General features: G+C 37.5%; 1 protein-coding gene across 49 annotated transcripts in view; it reads left to right on the top strand.

Moving 5' to 3' along the window:
• GPHN (gephyrin) overlaps nucleotides 1-16,838 on the top strand; it is a 295,661-nt gene that overhangs the window by 29,053 nt on the left and 249,770 nt on the right. The gene's annotated exons all lie outside the window — the stretch shown is intronic.

The following is a 16,838-nucleotide window of genomic DNA, read 5'->3' on the forward strand; positions in this document are numbered from 1 at the left end:
AGCTAACAGCATCTTTGCACCTTAAACTATAAATAAACTTTAGTTTCAGATTATAACAGATGTGCATTGTCTGAATTCAGTACAGATATATATATATATATGTAACTTTAGTTGCCAATCACTTACACTAAGATTTTGTTGATATTTTAAAAGATACTGAGAATTATATACAGGTCTGAAAATATTTCAGTGATGAACTATTTTAAGGTGAAGAACTTGTAAACTCTTAAGTCTTGTTTACCTAGTATGCTAATTGCCCAGAGTGTTACTCTACTGTCTTATGCTGTGCTACTTCTTCATGATTGGTGCTGATAGCAGCTTTACAAATTTGAAGTATGCATGTGTTTTTAGAACTAGAGTCATATATCTGGGTCAAAAATCAGGAGCGGCAAACAGTAAGTATGCCTGGCTGCAGAGCAGCTAGAGAAATTGAGCCTGGGAACTGTGTTCTTACCAGTGAAAGATGTAATTTGAACATGAAACTCTTGTCCATGAAGGTGGAGAGAAAAGTACAGTCAGTATGAGGTCAGAGTGTGACGATGGATGCAAAAGAATCACCTGCATCTCCCACATGTTGTTTTGTCTTTAGAGATTAAGGCAGATTCTGTGCCATAACTAGCCTAGGTTTGAAATGCTGTAAGGCATTTGACTCAGCTGGACCTGGTGAAAGACCCGTCTTGTAGGCTGGTGTGTGCATAGTGTGCATTCGGCAACCTCACGCCCATTATAGGTTTCATGTGGTCTGAAATGCCTGTAAATAAATAATAACCCAGACTACTGTATTTGTTTTAGCCGTGCATTTCAGAACTCTAGGGTAGACCTCGGCTCTTACAGTCCATCTGTAGCATCATTCTTTCATAGGACTGTGTGGGAAAATGCAAATCTTAACCAGGACAGGGCTGCACAGCACGTTGGCCATCTGTGAACACTGGCTTCTTGCCTTCTGCTACAGACTTCACCCTTATTTTGGCAATGAAGTAGAAGAGCTCAGTTTTATTTTCATCAAGTAGTAGAAATTCTTGCCAGTTTAGTAATAGATGGATAGAAGGCTTGGCACTGTTCTTGATGCCCATTCCCCTGCTTCCAATCTTGGCCTTGAGATTTTGGCAATGCAAGCTTCCCATGTTGTATATAACCATCATTCTACTACAATCTGGTCTCTAGGCATCGGAAAAAAATTCTTAGGGTAGATATCAATTATTCAATGGACAACAGGTTTAAGTATTTTCAAAATAAACATTTATTAAAAAAAAAATCTCCAGTATATTTTTCTTGAGCATTGTTCTCCAGAATCCCATTGGCTCAGTTTACTTGTAAAGGTGTGGTTTTCCCTTCAGAGATAACAAAGTCAGACTGATTCTTACTCTGCAAGAAATTTTGCTGTCATAGATTTGGCAGAGTATGGGTGGTTTTGTGAAAGGGAGCTGGTGTTTTTTCAGGAAGAGTTGCCTCTTGCAGTTCTATACAAGAAACTGACTGAACAAATTGAGTTTATTTTACATTATAGTCTATTTTTAAAGTTTGGATTTATTTTGCAGGTTTTTTTGTTATCAGTGTGGCATAGTGCTGCCATGGAGATCTTCAATACACAGAACAGGTCTAAAGAATATACAAACAAAGTATCACCTATGCTTTCTTGATCTCGAAATGTGTTCATATTTCATGAAAGACAGTTTGACACTGTAACTTGCTTGTGGTGCTTTTCGTGAGACTGACTTTAGGGTCTGTGTTCTACAGCTGATGAAGGACATCGGCTTAAAAAATGCAGCCCCTTGTTCTGCTCATTTTCTGCTTAGAATTTGGTGATTTGAGAGGTGACATCAAAAGATAGTTTTGAGATATGTGCATTTGTGGAATGTAAAACTTTTTGTAACAGTGCTAAACATGCCTTTGCCATGTTTATAATTTTTGAAGTGGTGATTTTGTAAAAAGAAAAAACAAACAAAAAACCCCACAACTTTATAAATACCTAGGTATTTTGCAATGACGATGTGTATAATAGGAAATATTGTCAAAACAGTGTAAAGGTGACAATACACAAAGGTGTAATACTATCTGTAAGAAAGAATGGATGGCAGGTGCACACATCTGTTATTATTCCTTCAGCTTTCTTAGAGTTATTTAGTGAAGTTAGATCTGCATGCTGTTTTCAGTAGTTTTTCAGGGCAAGGAGCATGTGCATTGCTCCAGGAGTGCAATAATGCTGAATTTTTGCTTGTGTCATGATTGTTGTCCCTCCGACCAGTTAATACAATACCTGCCAGTGACTTGACTGTAAGCAAATTCTTCTAAAACATGTTAGTAATAACAGTTGATGGCTATAAATTATGGAAAAGCTTGTCTAAATGTGCTGAGTGCCTCTTCTGTGTTGTTAATGAAGATATTTTTTTTGCCACAACATAGCTTTGCATGTTTGAAAGTCATTTTAAGGTCAATGGTTATGGAAATGTCTCAGTGCAATTTTATTCATACTGTAACACAAAATACTCGAGCTTCTTATGGAACTCAGACTTGGATATCTAGCGATGTACCATGTAATGACTCTTAACAAGAGAAAAATAACAGAAGTGCTTTTTGGCTTTTAAAAAAATCTTTTTGCAGTCTACTGAGCTCAAGTCTTGTTAACATATCTACCTAGCCTGACTTTCTTAAGAATGGGTGCGTTTTTAAAGTAACTTATATACCAGCATACATTTGTAAAACAAAAAAAAATCTTGTCTACCTTAAAAAATGAGTTGCATTGTCTCTAAATTTTATAGAACAATGAGCTGTCAAATAGATTTGTAGAAATTGTTTGAATGGAGCATCTGGAGGTCTGGTGTTCAATCTGAAGAGCTGAGACTGAATAAACTCAATTCCCTCACTCTGTGTTTGTGCAATTGGGGGACTACGGCAGGTCCATGGATTCCCTGACACTGGGCCCGTGACTGTCTTGGTGCTCTATACTGGACCCTCTCTGATTTTTCAACATTGCTCTTAAGCTAGTAGATCTAAAACTGAACGCACTGTTCCAGGTGCAGAGTCACAAGTGCTGAGTGGAAAGTAACTTGGCTGGGATCTGCTGGGCATCCTTCTATTTTTGCCCAGTCTTCAAGTGTCTCAAGGTCTTTGGGTTCAATCTGTGATACTTCTGAGTTCAGCTGGTCTCCACTGATTTCACAGAATAATTAGGGTTGGAAGGGACATTTACAGTCATCTAGTCCAACCCCTCTGCCATGGGCAGGGACACCTTCCTCTAGACCAAGTTGCTCAAAGCACCATCCAACCTGGCCTTGAACACATCCAGGGATGGGGCATCCACAGCTTCTCTGGGCAGAGTGGTGCTCCACCTGTCATATCATCTCTTCTGTCTTGTTCTAACAGGTTCATGTTCTTCTTATTTTGGGGGTCCCAGAGCTGGACACAGTATTCCAGGTGTGGTCTCATGTGAGTGGAGAAGAAAAGGGAATCACCTCCCTTGACCTTCTGTTAATGCTTCTTTTGATGTGGTCCAGGATGTAGCTGGCCTTCTGGGCTGGAAGCACATGTTTCCTGGAGCGCAGGGTGTCTCATCATTCAAGTTACTGATGCAAAAAAAAAAAAAAAAAAAACAAAAAAAAAAAAAAAAAAAAAACAACAAAAAACAACCAATAGGCCCATAATGTTGACCTCTTTTGTATTCTGGTCTTTATGAGCTGCTAAGTCAATGTCAAATCATTTATTGTTACTTTCCAATCTAGATAGTCTGACTAGTTTTTGATCTACCTAACAGTTCATTCTTCCAGCCCCTGCTTTTCAGTTTCCAGACAATGCTGTGTAAAATGGTCTCCAAACCCTTACTAAGATCTAGTCACATTAAGGCCATAGTTTTTCCCTTAGCTACCTAGCAGTTGTGTCATTTAAGTGGGCAGTCATGTTGGTCAAGTGTATTTTGCCCTTAGTAAAACCATGTTGGCTGTTTCTAGTTACTTGCTTGTCCATCGTGTGTTTGGAAATGGACTCTTGTAGGACATGCTCCATGGTATTCTGTGGTACTTTCTAGTTCAGGTTGTCTGGCCTGTTGTTCCATGGGTCTCTTCTCTTTACCTTTCCTTAGGACCCCTCCAACACCCTCAACTGTTTGAATTTTTAATAGCTGATAGCGATCTTGTAATCACACTGGCCAATCTTCTTAGCTCTCTTAGGTAAATGCGGTCTACTCCTAAGGGTTTGAATATGGTGTCACTGAGCACTCCTGAACTGTTGGTCCTATACTGTTGGTTTCCCTACTCTTTCCCAAAACCAGCTGGTACCTGCAGTTGTCTGGGAGCAGGCTTTTCCTGTGTGGAACAGGACAAAAAAGGCATCAAGTATTTCAGTCTTTTCTGTGTCATCTCTTACTGGGTTGTCTTTACCCATCCACGGGAAGACTCTTGTTTTCCAGAACTTCCTTTTGCATTAACAATACCTGTAGAATCTTTTCTTGTTGTCGTTTATGTTCGGCAAATCAAAAGCCTTCCTGACTCCCTTTCTGATTGTAGTCACTGAGTGATGCTTTTATTCTCTGTCTTTGCTGCCTGTTCTTGTATTTACTTGTCTGTTCCATTCTTGCCATCTTCTTGTAGAGAAAGAGCATCTTATCCCTGACTATATGGATGTGAAGAGCAGAGAAGAGAATATTTTTAGCATATGCTTTTTTTGTGGGACTATTAGTGACATAGTTTTTTATTTCACTTGCCTATAATTAAACAAGATGTGACAAAGTAAAAGGGATTTAGAAGAGTATTTCCAGTAAACCATACTAATATCAATGTGCTGTCTGCCTGCAATGGACAAAGAAGTTGTGGAGGAATTTATATTTTTCAGATAGATGGATAGATAAGGAGATCTGCCCAGCCAGAACTTGGACTGTGTCCCTAGAAGATGTGGTCTTTACATGGCCAGCATGTATATTACATGGAAGAAAATGAAGAGTGCTAAGATGCACTTTCAAAACCAGTACTAACACCACAACTCCCTTGATTTTCTTTCCAGCAGAGGAGTTATTTAAATATAACTTTACTGTCATTGGTAGTGGTCCTTTTTTTTTTAAGCATAGAAATTAAGTTTAATTTTGTCTTCTGTAGTATACTGCTTAAACCCTACTGACGATACATGTATACCTTTTTGTATGAGAAAAATAAAATATCTACCTCTTAAGTTGAAAAGTTGTTTCATGTATGTATGAAAGACAGCCATACATGAAGCTGTCAAGGGGCAAGCTTTGAGAGAGTTTTAGTTTCTATTTTGCTAAGCGATAGAAAAATTATTTTCGGGGAGTTAATTTGCTGTAATGAAGTTCTTAAATCAGCTTTAAAATGAGATTTTTATACTGAGTAGCTATTTAATGGCACTTGTGGAAAATATTCTATAAAAACTCAAATGTTTGGTGGTTAGGCAACTTGAATTCCTGTTGATAAAGTCTTATTTTTGATAGTATGTAATCAAATCATGTGCAGTTACAGATGCACTTTCCTTCATGATACAAATAATTTTGAATAAGGTGTTTTTTTCCCCTGACAAATAACTCAATTTTATTATTGACATACTGCTACCATCTTTGTTTTTGCTATGTTCTGCCTCTGTCTCTTATACTGTTCTTGATATATTTAAAACATTGCAATTCCCAGACTCACCTGCTGCAGCAGACAGACTCCCTTATGTCTTTCTCAGTTTCTGATGTTAAAAAGGATGTAGCCAGTCCAGATATTTTGCTTTTTCATTCATTGAAATCATTGGCAGGGACAAAAATGGACTTCTGATCTGGGGAACGGGACACTGGAATTTTTTCTTAAGGCAGGGGCAGAGACAGGAGTGGCTGTTGGATACCAGACTCTCAAGGGAGCTGTTGATAGCCCAGAGCAGCCTTTGCTACATTTTCTGGTTTGTTCAAATTCAGTTATTTTTGAAGTAACTACAGTTTTTACAGATGTTGCATTCTCTTCTGTGATATTAGAAGTGGATCTTTTTATTCCAGAGATCTTTACAACTAAAGCTTTCTACTGTAGGATCATTTTCCAATGCCCTGTGTTACATCTTGACTACCATGGGCAAAGCTCTAATTAGATAGTAAATTAGACTTCACAACCTGCAAACTATTCCAGGGACATGACTAATTTTTTAATGGCAGTGATACTAGAAATCACACAACAGGGATGTGAACCCCGCTCAGTGAATGTTAGTATAGAGATTAGTATTTCTGCTCTGAATTTCCAAGCGTAAATGACATATCTTATGCAGAATATCCCCTAGGCCATTGAGTCATATTTTAATAATAAACCTTACTTCTTGCATCCCACAGTGGGTAAAGTCAACTTTAGATGTCCATATTGCTTATTTTTTTTAATTACAAGGATGATGAACTGTTTACTGTATCTTGTATTACTTATTTCATTAAAATGTATTCCTTCTTGCTTGCGACTTGGTAAGTTATCCCGGAAGATAAATCAGCATTGCCTGGAAAGGTTGAAGGTGAAACTATGGCAGAAGAAATGTTTCTTTTTGCAGCAATTGCTCTTCTCCCTCCCCATTATTGGATGTTTGTTCCCATACCAAGGCCACCCCCACGTCTGTGCCAGCACAGCAGTTTGTAGAGCTGCAGTGCAAGTTGGATTTGTTTACTGTTTCTGATTGATTATTTTTTTTTTTTTGACGGCTTAATGACTGTAATTGGTTTATTGATTGTTTATAAAATTGCTACAGAAATCATTGTGTTGGCACAGTCAAGGGGGCAGTTATGGTGGGAGAAAGAGGCAGGAGTTTGAAACTCTAAGCTGACATTGCTGCTAATGTTACATTGTGCACTCATGACTTTGTTCTTTGGCTTTGAAAGATATTAGTTCAGACTAACAAAACAAAAACCTCTCCCCAGAAACCCTGATGCTCCATAGTACTTATTTTGTCTGATCACATTTTAAAAGACTACTTTTTTTTTCTTCACATATCCTGAGAAAGAATGAAGTTCTGTGACACGTATGTGATGCAAAGTTTCACATCAGCCTGGCACATACCTGGCCATCCTGAATCCCTTACTCTGGGTTGAATCTTGCTTGTTACCGCAGACATGAAAAGCATGTCAAGAAGAGTGTCTCTGTGTTTTGAATGTTGGTGTCCCTTCCATCCTGCCAGGTGGGTACCTTGGCAAAGCTGTTAGAAACTACATTAGCTGATAGGAAGAGAGAACCTCCTGGTAGGAGGTGCTTTCTGTTCTAAAAAGTCTGTGGTGCCTTCCGTTTCCTACTTTTCTCTCAGTATATTTGAAGAGTACGCCTGAGATTGTGTCCTAGCAATTCCTGGCTGTTGTTAATGGCCCTTGGAAATAAACTGAAAGTCACAGGATGCATCAAGGTTACTCTTTGAGGTGTGCTGAGAACTGATGCCTCATACATGACTTGGCAGAAGGGCTGTAGTGACTGCTGCCTGTCTTCGTGTATAATGGATTTTGCTCCCCACTGGTCTCTTCCCTTTTGGTGTGGAAGAGGCCTGATCATGATGCCTCCAGGCTTCTGTTAGTTTATCAGGGCTGCATACAATGGGTAGAAGTACAGTATATAGAAAATATGCTTAAAACAAAAGTGCTTATTCAGAAGCTAAAATAGCTTATGAAGGTTTATCTTCCTTTTGGGAATGCTTAAGACTTTTATGCCTCAATTTCAAGAAATACATGTCAAGAAAATAGTAAATAGCAAGTGGTAAATAAAATGGCTAGAAAATTGGCCATAGGTTAATAGGACAAAACTTGAAAGTTGGACTGAATTTATTAAGGAAACTCAATTACTTATTGCTAAGTTTGCTTTAGAAAAGTAAACTTGTAAAACCTAGTCTAAATATATGGTGCTTTGTCTATCTGTTAGGTCAAGTCAAGTCTCTTGAGGTAATTGTTTTAATTTGAAAACCTCCACTGTAGGATAGTGCTCACTAATTCACTAGTGATGGTGAATTCTGAGAACTTTTTTGGTCTGTAAGAATCTCACAGTGTGTGCCAAATTCTGTTTGTCTATATTTAAAACAGCACTTGGAATCTCCTCCCTTTTTCCTTCAGAAAATGTCTTAAAGTTACAGCTCTGTTGCCCACCAAAGGTAAACCATCTCTGAACTGTAAATAGGGAAAAAAAATTATTTATATGTGTGTATATATATATATATATATATATATATATATATATAATAATATATATATAAGCTGTTTTATTGCATACTAGTGTAGGTAGTTGCTGAATGTGCTTGTCTGTAAGCTCCATGTACTTAGTGATTATTTCAAGGCTATGTGTTCCACATAAATAAGCATGCTGAATCTGAGAGCACTTTATCAGAAACAAGCAGTTTAGAAACAGAACAGAAACAAGCTATAATAGATAAATCACAAACAAATTGGGTTTTGCCACATGATTGCTGCCAGAAACTTGTCATCAACAGGTTTTGCACAGAATATTTTAAATACTACATTTGTATCTAGATGTTTGAGAACATCTGCCAAAGGAAAAATATAGCTGCCCATGTGTGTTTGTTTCCACATCCCATGGAAACTTTTTGATATTAAGACTTTTCCTTTCTGCTCTTGTATATCCACTTCAGACATGTGCCTTTTTAATCCAACATTATAGAAACTATTTACCTGTTTGTTCAGGTAACTGTGCATGTCCTCTTCCCTTCTTTCCTCATGTGGCTTGGCCTAGTGTGAGTAGAAGTTGTGTTTTTATTATTAATGACTTCTCTGCTTTGTCTGTTTCCTCCAAACTGGGGGATATATATATGTTTTTTAAATGTTTTGCCTTGCTCAAAAGGTCCTCTGAGGAATAAGTATTTCATTACATTATGCTATTTCTTTCCAGAATGTGTCTAGTTTTCATCACTGCTTTGTTTTCCTAAACCTTTCTGATCCCTAGAACTGAAAGGCTCTTTCAGTTTGGTAGCACTTGTTTTATAAGAATGAGGGAAATGAAACCTTTGTTCATAAACACTACCAAAAATACCCAGCTGCTCTTTGGGCACCATTTTCTCTCCATTCTGTGGCTATAATAGGGGTTTATCGACTGACAGTTTTTTGGAGTAGATGGCCTTAAGAGGAAGTTAATATAATTTCCTTCCCCTTAACCAGTTCAGAACCAGAACTGAGGTCAGTTTTATTTCCTATAATCTAGTTTATTGACTGTCATATTTTTTTTCTTTCCTTACTAAGTTTCTTAATCATCCATCTCCACCTCCTTGAAATACATTGGTGGTTGTTGGGGTTTTTTTTTTGTTGTTTTTTGTTTTTTAAGCAAGCAGTATGTATGTTTGCATCAGCTAAAAGAAACTTTTTACATTGTTGAGATATTTAGTAATGGTATGTATTCCCCTCTTTGACATACGCAGCGTGAAACAGGTCTTAGATAAGAAGAATGTAGGATAATATTTTGTTTCACTTTCTTTGCAGTATTGAAAGAGGTTAAGGGGGAGAGAACATACAAGATTACCACAAAATTTTGGATGTTATTTTGTTTTGCTCTTGCATCATTTTACCGTAGCATGACAGCAAACGTAAATCAAACTTGCTTTACATACTACATAGGCATATCTTTAGGTACTTGGATAATGCAGTATGAGAATTTGCAAAGTAGATGTGTTCTAGTGTTATATTTCTACAGAAATGGTTGCCACCAACAGGATATTGTTTGACTGGAAACACTAACTGTTCCTTGCTGGTAACTTTAGAATTGATGCATTCATGATTATCAACACAAGGACTACAATAAATATGTACGGCTTACTATGGCTGGAAAATTACTTGTGAAGGGTGAAGGTACTTATTTTTATGTGTTTATTTCTACATGGGTTTTGAGATGTAACTGAAAAAGCTTTAGTTGCAGTTAGAAATAACCAAAGTCCTTTAGCTGATTGTAGATCATTAAATTTGCTCCAAATTCTCCCTCTTGTGAAGTATTATTGAGAGGGTTATGGGTGTCTATAGGTTTATCTGTGCACGTATATTTAAGTTTTGCTTGTTTGTTTTCAGTAAGCTGTAGGTATGTCAGATGTCAGAATTTTGTCTGGAGAGAATTCTTGAAAATTGGTGCTGGTACTAACTTACGTACTGTGAAATGTGAGAAACCACTTGCTTGTGAGAATGTCTTTATCCCATAATGTATGTAGGCTTTATGTATATATAAAAGAACACTCAAGATAGAGTGATTATATATATATATATATATATATATATATATCCTGTTAGGGATTAAATATGCTGCTACTTATGACTCCTTTGTGTTTGTCTAAAATGAAGTAATAAAGATAGTTGCTGACCTGAATACCTCACATGATCTCTATAAACAATGAGATGAGGATATGATTATATTTTGGGACAGTTCAGCATTAAAGTGGCCAACTGTTATTGCTAATCTCTTAGGACCTGCATCTTACGTGGGCAAACTAATACAAGATTTTCAGGTAGAGATAAGGGAATGATTCACTGACTGTCCACAGTTCTTTGCCTTGAAAATCAGTTGTGTGTTCTATAATAAATTGCCTGTTTGGTTTTGGGATTATAGTAGCATATATCAAACTTCTGAATGTGCAAGAAATGTGGTTTGTGTGGTGGTTTTTTTTTTGTTGTTGTAAAAAATTCTGTTCAGATAGAGTTGATTAGAATTTGCCACTTTTCTTCCTTAGGCTTCTGATTTTCAATCTGTTGATTTATGCAAGTGTTTACCAAAAATGGAACTCCATACAAATCCTGCTGAACAGCTAAAAAGAGATTCTGAGTGCAACTGTTGATGAGACTCATTATTAAAGCTACAGTGATGTGTCATTGCATTGTGTTGTGCATGGCTTGTAATAACGTAGTTAGTTCTTTTTCCTTTTTTTTTTTTGAGAATCAGCGTTTCAGGTATGTAAGTTATCTGAAAAATAAGCATTAGGGGTGTAAAGGAAAGGTTCTTTAATTTTTACCTTAATTCATATTTCCTTCCTGTCAAGCAAAAGGTGGCTCTTGTGTTGTTAGTGCTTTTACGCGTTTTCTTAGAAGTTTGGTGCATTTGCATAAGCATCCCAAAATAGATGGCTTCTGGTAGGATAGCAAAGTCGTAACAGCTTTCTGCACACTGTTGTTCTTTTTTTTTTTTATAATGTGCTCATATTTCATTGTGAATTGAAATAATAATCTTCAAGAACATTTTTAGAACAATACAGGCCGACTCTTTTGAGTCATACATTCATGTTGAACTGTGTGCATAGTATGTATGTATAATGTTTAATATTAGAAAAGTTAGAAAACATAGAGAACAAAATCTTATAGGCTGTAGAAAACTTGTGTGCTTCTGAAATAAACTTCTCTGTGTGTTGCATAACAGTGTATGTAAAAGCTTAGTGAAACAAAATCATAAGATATTTATTAGAAAATTCAATGTATTAATATCAAAACAGTCAAGTGTTGGAAGTCAGAATTCAATGAACAGATTTTGTTAGTGGTGCCAAACTACTGTTAGTTGGACACAATTTTATACTAAACAGCAACATAGAATTGTCATATTTTATCAGATCTTATATCTTCCTTTTTAACTGTTCTAATCCTGATAGTGACTAATTACAAGTGTCTGAGAAGTCAGCAGAAGCTTTCTAGAACAGGAAGGTCACTTAATTCCTCAGTTCTTCACAAGTTTCATCTTTTTATAGGACACTGGCATATATTTTGAAATGCCCCATATCGAACATATTCCAAAATTACTTGTGTTAATTTTGAAACCTATGTATGTGTAAGTAACAATTTTTGAACTACTTTCCTTGTTGGGTAGTGGCACCTTGCTGTGATAGCTTCCATACATCGTATTGCATATCGATATATTTCTTTTCTGTGCTTATGAAATTTCTGTCTTTCTGAATGTATCTTATGTTTAGTTTTGCAATAGATAAGAAGCACCTGAGATGCTAGGTATTTTGCTCTCTTTTTATCCAAATCCAGGTCTATTAGTTTTTAGTAACTATGATATCTTCATAATAATTTGGACACATTTTTGCATAGATATGCAGTGCTTAGTTTTTACAAAGCATCTAAAAGGGACATGTTTATGCTGGTGTTGCAACAAAATAGTTGCAACTGTCATTGGTAATTGCTTTGACTTTTATTTAAATTAAGAAATCAGCATTTTAATTTTGTGTAAATGTATGTACATCACATTATTTGTAAAGAATGCATACTTTTGAGCTGTTAAAAGCCCCTTTAAATTAGTGGAATTAAAAATTTTGAATGGAGAAGACAGTAAGTCATGCAGAAAAGGTTTAAATCCCTTCTGACACGGTGGCAGGAAAAAAGATCGTTCCTCCCAGTAGTCTTTTCTTCTGGTTGTCAAATTTGAAGCACATTTATTACTTGAAGAACTTGCTTACATTTACACTTGGTTTTTATTGTCTTACTGTACATACTAAAATTTAGTGTCTTGCATAAAACTAATATGTCAGATTCCAAATACCATAGCTTTGTCAATGATTACTACCTCCTGTGGTATTGTCTTTATTAATACGAAACCCAGAAGTGAGTTTTTGATAACACATAATTTGAATTGGAGCTGGCTTTTGATTTTGCTACTATGAATGCATTAATCTAAAATACTTTGTTTCCTTAGAGCACATCTAAAAATTTCTGTGGGCGTGTAAAGACATGTTTATTGTGCACTGAAGTGTGGTGCAGAAGGTGTCAGGAGAGTCCAAGCTGCCACCAGGCCTGGGGACAGTACAGTAGCATTAGAGTGGCTCTGTGCCTAGGGTGAGAAGCCCTTTATGTAAGAGCTAACGGCCTGTGTTTGAAGAGACTCTCTCAAAGTCCTGCTGCATCCAAGAGACAGGACACTTTAACAGGGGTTCTCTGTGTGTGACACCTTCCCTCTCTCCCAGCTTCACATATCACTTTTTGGACCTTGCCATTTCATGTAACTTTGATGTTGTTTTCAGTTTAAAGATTTATTTTTTCTTGCTCTACAATAATGTTCATATTTACTAAAGAAAAAACCCCAATACATAATTTAGGTAGTTTTTATATTTATCCTAATTAGCATGGAAACAAAGATAGCAGCTGAATGCTTACAAAGCTGTTCGGAAGTTAGTTGTCAGCTTTAAATTCTGGAATACCTTTTGTCCTTAAGTAAACCCTTAATATGTAAAGTGACTACATAGAGTTAGAACCAGATACCATGACAGTAGAATTTCACAGTGGATTTTTGCATTTAGTTCATGCCTTTTTCATATTTAGTGAGTTTTACGAATGTCTATGAATGCCACAGGTGGTGGTAAGTGAATGGCTTAAAGATAAGTCAAGTAGCTGTGAAGATACCTGAGAGAAAAGCCAGGATGGCTGGAGGGCACTTCATGGCAGCACTCTTGTATTTACACAGGGCCCATTTCCTGTTGGTGAGTGTGTTTCTACAGTATATATGCAATTTTTACTAGCAGTAAATGTCACGGGATGTCTGCAAGCATTGGACAAAATGTAGATGTCTCATTTTGTATGGAAAGTTTACTTAGTATGTTCTGTATGTAGTTATTTACAAGTTTGCAGTCATTAGTTGGACATCACAGCTATCATTTAAAAAGGTATGCAATAGACTTTGTGTCAGCAAGAATTTTTGAACTCTTCTGGTTTAAGTAAACCCGTGCATCTGTCCATGAGGCTGTCTAACTAGCTGTAATAAGACTCTTATTTTAAGACCATTTTGAAAATATTTTATTAGTATTGCTGGTTTGCAGGCTGTGTGTATATTTAGAGTCTTCTTTAATTAGAGGCTTCTTGTCTGATTCACTTGGTGATACAATATAGCAATGACTTTTTCACATCACAACTGTTTCCATGGAGACGAATAGTGACAATACTTAGCGAAGGAAATGTGAAATTCGTGGTGAGTTTAGAGGGAGAACACTCAATGTCACGTCTTGTTGATTGGCATGATTAATGGGAGACTGAAATAATGAATCTTAATGACATTGTATTAAAATGTTTGAATGATTGCCTGAGTTCTCTGATTCTTTCATGACATTTGCCTGTTTTCATCCTTGCTGGTGTGACTAAAACCTGACCCACAGTACTCTGCGCAAATTTGTTGGACCTGCAAGTGGCTGAGTTATTGCACGTGAAGCTCATGATGTCATTCGTAATACCATTAATTGGGAGAGGAGGTGAGGGGTTGGGAGGAGAACCAACAGGGGAATTTCAAGCCCTTTGCTTAGTAGAGAATATCGTCACCCTACTTTTAACACTTATAAAAACAAGGACAACTGGTTTCTTTTCTTCATGTTTGTTCCAGTTACACAGACTACATATGTTTTCAGGCCTTAGCTGGCTACCTAGCAGTTTGCAGTTTCTAAAACCTGAAGTGAGTCCATATTGCTCGGATTACTAAAATTCTTGGTTTCTAAATATCATACTTCTATTTTCACTTACTATTCAAGATCCTTCAAGCCATATCAGAAGTTATTTTTGCAAGCTGGACTGTACAGCTGGGCCATTTCACCAATCTGTAGATAAATATTCCTTACTATTTTTAGGGGGAATAATTTTTAAAAGGTTATATTTATATCCATTTTTCTGTGGAGGAAGAGTTTAGCAGAGGTGGAATGTAAAACAGATAAGGAGAATTTATTAATATATTTCTACCATTATGGTACTAGTGTTCCTAGGAGACCAGTTGTCTTTTACAGATGATTGTCAACAGCAGATACGTGGAATCTGGTAACACATTTCTGAAGTGGGCTTGACATTTGTACAGTTCAGAAGGACAAACTATTCTCTCAGACTTTCTGCCATCTGGATAATGCATTGCACTCATGAGCATTCATGCTGGTGTCACCTTGCTTGCTTAGAGGTTTAGGTTGCTTTTGTAGGTCTTGTGATTCAGTTCCTGGTATTTATTGCCGGATAATGTTGTAACTGCTAATGTTTTATGTGACTTGAGACATCGTCAGACAAATTCATGGGAGAAAAATCCCTGAGTGCTATTAAGTACATAGATGCCACTTCTTGCTCAGGAATTCCTTACACTAGAGGGTTAGGAAGCTGGGAGGGTGTTCTTGGAAGCCTTAGGACCTGGTGAGTAGACACTCATGCCACCAGATATGGCATGAGGACTGACACAATGATACCAAGGTGCTTGACCCATCCTGCCAGCCAGGGAAAAAGCTCCTGTTCCCTCCTTCCCAACCACGGAAGCAGGTTTCACAACGTGTAGTATAGTCAGGAAAACAGGTTTGGTTTGTCGTGATTGAGGCTTAGGTGTTGAAGCGCAGAGCCACCCCCATATGTTCACAGACAGCAGCATTCATATGATTTATGTACCTTGATATTGCTTTTCGAGTTTTCTTTACCCTCCATTTCACTTCCTTGTACTTCTCTTTCTCCAACCCAGTCTTCTTCCAAATCAATGACCTGCCCTTAATTACTTTATCCTTGTTGGTTTTGTCCCTTGGATACCCAAATAGGTATAAGGGAAGTTCATGTTTATATGGTATTACTAATACTTTTAGGTAACAACTGCTGGCCTGGCAAGATCCTGCTCCTCCAAAGGTTCCCGGTGCTCCCCCTCACTTAGCAGTGAAGCTTGGCTGTTTCTTGTGTAACTGTCTGTGAAATCCAGCTGTTTCTCATGGTGCTGTCTGTGATTTCTGTCACTTCTCACATTCTGTGACATCCAGCAGTTTCCTGTGTCCTGCTCTGTTAGCTTAAGCTTAGGCCTGGGCCTAGTCGGCAGCCTGGTTGTCTGCCTGCAACCCTGATGTGAGGTAGGGGAGAACCCTTGGAAAGGTCTGTCTCATTTCACTCTTCACACCTTCATAGGTCTTTATTGCTGATGGGGGTCTGGGCAGCTGTATAATCACACAGAATAACAGACAAGCCTTTGCTCTGACCACTACAGTTATTCTTAGAAAAGAAATCCCACTGTGATGGCAGCCAGAGGCTACAGATGCATGGCCACTCAGTTCAGCATGCTCCTGGGCCATTGCTGAGCAGCCTTCTCCTCTTGCAAGTCTTCCTGTCTGTCCCTGCTGCAGGCTCCCTGCCTGGCTCCCTGCAGACATGTAGATGCTCTCTCGGCTGCCTTGCAGCTCACCTTCCCCACTGAGAAAGAAGGTCCTGCAGAGTCTACCAGGCCCAGTTGCTCTTGGAGGTGCTGAAATTGAGCCAGAGTGCAGCAACTGAGACATGGTAAACATACAGCCTTCTTCTCAATTCTGCAATATTTTAAACAAAATATAGAATGTAGAGAGCTGCAGTAAACTGTGACCAAAGAAAATAATTTTAAGATCAGGTGGAGTTGCAAGTGACAATGACTGGACAGTAATAGAAATTATTTTAATGGTTCCACTGCACCCCATAATTCAATGTTTTATGCAGAACACCAGTCAGTGAATGTACCTTCCAGTTATACTCCTCTACTTCTTGCTTTTATGTACTTTGTAGGGAAAAGCACAGAAAGGCAGGCTTCTCCATTGTATGAATCAACAGTAAGGTGAAATAGGAGGCGATTGCAGTAAGAATAATGATAATTCTGATAATAAATATCACTTATGTATGGAATTTCAAAGTTTTAATGTCTTGAAAAATGCATAATGTGGTTTCTTTATTTCAGGAAGACTGGCAAGTAGGGCTATTCATTTATTTCGGAAGGGATGATGATAATGAAAATATGAACTGATTTAAACCTTTACTCCTGGTGCAAGGTGATCTTTAAAGAAGAAAAAAGTGTAAATCTTTCCTTTGCAATCAGTTGCCCGTCATGCCTAGAGCCACAAATGATACATGATCCCTAGTCATTAAAAATTATGTCAGGATTTAGAAAGCAAGCCTACTGATTTGCAGACTTCTTCCATTTAACAGGTCTGTT

Source organism: Columba livia, chromosome 5 (assembly GCF_036013475.1).
Source record: "Columba livia isolate bColLiv1 breed racing homer chromosome 5, bColLiv1.pat.W.v2, whole genome shotgun sequence".
NCBI classification, from domain to species: Eukaryota; Metazoa; Chordata; class Aves; order Columbiformes; family Columbidae; genus Columba; species Columba livia.